Genomic DNA, 4,403 nt, shown 5'->3' with positions numbered 1-4,403 from the left:
TCTCTCCGCCTCAGGACTTTCCCAGCCGATGACCTTGGGATGCAGGATTTGTCTCAGGCTTCAAGCCAGGAAACTTGCATTCCTTTGCCTTCCCCGATACCCTCCTTGCATTCCCATGCATTCCCTCCCCCTCCCATTGTGGATGTCTGGTTGCAAGTGGGGTTTGTGTAGAAAGCCGACCATGACAAGTAGTTTGTTAACACACACATTTGAAATCTTGCTCCCTGTCATCCTTTGGGAATACTACTTCCATTTCCTCTTTCCAGTTTTATTCCAAATAATTCAATGCTTTCATTTTTATTCCCACTCACTCTGCAGGAGACTGCTTGGCAGCTTTTCACTCAGTGCCAAAACTGTTCTCTTATTTTTTTTTCTCATCCATCTTATACCTCCCATTAACAGACCTCAACTTGTTTACTGTTCCAAAGAGTGTCCAGTTTTCTTAGATCCATTTATGGTTGATTTTTGGGAGATTAATCTGTATTCACATACATTTTCTTCCTGTAAGTTTATGCCCTTGTACCTTTCAATTGTGCTTTTGGGCTACTCTTCACTCCTTTGACGTGTGTGTCTATGTGTACACACACAAATACACGAATGGACTTTCAAACCACTTGCAAATTCCCATTCTCATCCAATGTTTGGTCTCTGGGGCTAATTTCTTCTCTGCTCTTGTCTTTTTGTCCTCGCCCACTGATTCATGTCACCTAGCAGAATAATTTTCCCCTGGATTGTGTTAGAGTCAGAACATTGCAAATTTCTTCCCCCTCAAAATTGATCTTCCAACAGTCACTAGAACATACTGTGCTGCTCTACCAACCTCTGATTCCCACTTCCCTTCACACTCATAACAATCTAGATGTCACTAAATGAAGCTCTAATGGGAAAAGCTGTCTAGCCATGGACCAGTAATGCAACTGCAAGTAACTGGATCAAGTCAGACAAGTGTTTTAGACATTAAGAGAGCCAACTTCAAAGAGCTAAGATAGAGATTTAGGAGGATTCAATGGAGGAAGTCCTAAAAGGAAAAACAGTTCAAGGTACTTGGGAGATCCTGACAAATGAGATAATGAGGGTCCAAGGAAAAATAATACACAGAGAAAGAAAAACAAAAGACCAGCATGGTTGCACAAAGAGCTCTCTAACAAATTAAGGGACAGAATAGTACTAAGGCTTATATACTGCTTCACTGTGCTTTCCAGCCCTCTCTAAGAGGTTTACCGAGTCAGCATGTTGCCCCCAACAATCTGGGGCCTCATTTTACCCACCTCAGAAGGATGGAAGGCTGAGTCAACCTTGAGCTAGTGAGACCCGAATTGCCAAACTGCTGGCAGCTGGCAGTCAGCAGAAGTAGCTTGCAGTATTGTATTCTAACCACTGCACCACCGCAGATCAAATATAAAAAAATGGAAAGAGGGGCACATAACTGAAACAGAGTATCAGCAGACAACCTGAATCTGCAAGGAAAGAGTCAGGAAAGCTAAGACCCAGAATGAGTTAGGGCTGGCAACAAATGCCAAAAAATAACAACAAAAAGCTTCTTTCGGTATGTAAGGAACAAGAAGAAAGTCAAGGAAATGATAGGTCCACTAATGTGAGCAGATGGCAAGAAAATGACAGGTAGCAAGTTTAAAGCAGAATTGTTTAATTCCTTCTTTGCATCTTTGTATGCAAAAGAAAGAGGGGAAAAAACTCAACCTGTCAAAAGCAAGAGAGACAGAATAGGTATACAAGTCAAAATAGGCAAGGAATTAGTAAGAGAATATCTGTTCACCCTGGATGAGTACAAGTCACCTGGACTAGAAGGTGCACATCCGAGGGCTCTGAAGGAGCTGGCAGATCTGATCTCGAAGCCACTGAATATAATCTTTCAAAACTCCTCTAGCACAGGGGACTAAAAAAGAACTGATGTGGGAGCAATCGACAAAAAGGGGAAAGATGGATCCAGGAAATTAGAAGCCAATCAGCTTGACATTAATATCAGAAAATCCTGGAAAAGATAATCAAGCAAAGGATTTGTGAGCATCTAGAAATGAACAAGGCCAGCATGATTGGTTAAAACAGTGCCTTCTTTAATAAAGCAATTCAATTAGTAGGCCAGTGAAATGCTGTGGACTTTGGTGAAGAATCTGACAAAGTAGACCACAGCCTACTTCTTAGTAAGTTAGAAAAATGTGGGTTAGAAACCACACTCAATGTGTAGTCCTCAATGGAATTATATTTACATGGAGGGAAGTATACACTGGGGTCCTCTCCCGAGGTTCTGTCTTGGACCCAATGCTCTTCTACATGGCTGATATAAATGAGGGAATAGAAGGGGAACTCAACACATTTTCAGATAGCAACAGCATTTAGACTTATATACCGCTTCACAGTGCTTTGCAGCCCTCTCTAAGATGTTTACCGAGTCAGCATGTTGCCCCCAACAATCTGGGGCCTCATTTTACCCACCTCAGAAGGATGGAAGGCTGAGTCAACCTTGAGCTAGTGAGACCCGAATTGCCAAACTGCTGGCAGCTGGCAGTCAGCAGAAGTAGCTTGCAGTATTGTATTCTAACCACTGCACCACCGCAGATCAAATATAAAAAAATGGAAAGAGGGGCACATAACTGAAACAGAGTATCAGCAGACAACCTGAATCTGCAAGGAAAGAGTCAGGAAAGCTAAGACCCAGAATGAGTTAGGGCTGGCAACAAATGCCAAAAAATAACAACAAAAAGCTTCTTTCGGTATGTAAGGAACAAGAAGAAAGTCAAGGAAATGATAGGTCCACTAATGTGAGCAGATGGCAAGAAAATGACAGGTAGCAAGTTTAAAGCAGAATTGTTTAATTCCTTCTTTGCATCTTTGTATGCAAAAGAAAGAGGGGAAAAAACTCAACCTGTCAAAAGCAAGAGAGACAGAATAGGTATACAAGTCAAAATAGGCAAGGAATTAGTAAGAGAATATCTGTTCACCCTGGATGAGTACAAGTCACCTGGACTAGAAGGTGCACATCCGAGGGCTCTGAAGGAGCTGGCAGATCTGATCTCGAAGCCACTGAATATAATCTTTCAAAACTCCTCTAGCACAGGGGACTAAAAAAGAACTGATGTGGGAGCAATCGACAAAAAGGGGAAAGATGGATCCAGGAAATTAGAAGCCAATCAGCTTGACATTAATATCAGAAAATCCTGGAAAAGATAATCAAGCAAAGGATTTGTGAGCATCTAGAAATGAACAAGGCCAGCATGATTGGTTAAAACAGTGCCTTCTTTAATAAAGCAATTCAATTAGTAGGCCAGTGAAATGCTGTGGACTTTGGTGAAGAATCTGACAAAGTAGACCACAGCCTACTTCTTAGTAAGTTAGAAAAATGTGGGTTAGAAACCACACTCAATGTGTAGTCCTCAATGGAATTATATTTACATGGAGGGAAGTATACACTGGGGTCCTCTCCCGAGGTTCTGTCTTGGACCCAATGCTCTTCTACATGGCTGATATAAATGAGGGAATAGAAGGGGAACTCAACACATTTTCAGATAGCAACAGCATTTAGACTTATATACCGCTTCACAGTGCTTTGCAGCCCTCTCTAAGATGTTTACAAGTTAGCATATTGCCCTCAACAATGTGGCTCCTCCTTTTACCGACTTCGGAAAGGGTGAGATGCAAACTGCTGGCAGTCAGCAGAAATAGCTTGCAGTACTGCATTCTAACCAGTGGGCCACCACGGCTCTTGACACCAAACTGAAGGGAATTGCCAAGGGAATTTGGAAGATAGTTTAGCAAGGTCACACTTGGAATACTGCATCCAGTTCTGGTCCCCATGATACAAAACAAGATGTTGGGACCCCAGAAAAAAATGCAAAGAGCAACAGACGATCAGAATCTGGAGGCTAAATTATATGATGAATAGCTAAGGGAACTAGCTACGTCTAGTCTAATGAACACAAGGACTAGGGGTGACATCCCTTCCAATATCTGAGGGGCGGTCACAGAGAAGATGGAGTCAACTTATTCTCCAAAGCACCCGAGGGCAGGACAAGATGCAACAGCTTGGAGCTAGTCAGATAGAGATTCAACCTGGAAATAAGGAGGAATTGCCTGACAGCTGAGAACTATTAATCAGAAAAAAGTTGGCCTCCCGAAGTTCTGGATGCTCCATAGCTGGAAGTTTTCAAGAAAAGTTTGGACAGCCATTTCCCTGCGACTCCTGCCTTGGGAAGGGGTTGGACTAGATTACCTCCAAGTTGCCTTGCATCCCTCTATGTTCTATGTCCCATTTAGCCACAAAGTTGATCCCCGCGCGCGCCCTGGTCCCACCGGAGGAGGGGGAAGCTGTAGCTCTGCGTCTCTTGATCTCCTGCCCCGCCTCGTGGCTGCGCAACCGATACAACCGACCCGCCCGCCTCTCCCGGGGC

Source organism: Ahaetulla prasina, chromosome 14 (assembly GCF_028640845.1).
Source record: "Ahaetulla prasina isolate Xishuangbanna chromosome 14, ASM2864084v1, whole genome shotgun sequence".
In the NCBI taxonomy this organism is placed as follows: domain Eukaryota; kingdom Metazoa; phylum Chordata; class Lepidosauria; order Squamata; family Colubridae; genus Ahaetulla; species Ahaetulla prasina.
The sequence above is the reverse complement of the archived record's forward strand: the minus strand, read 5'-3'. Positions refer to the sequence as shown.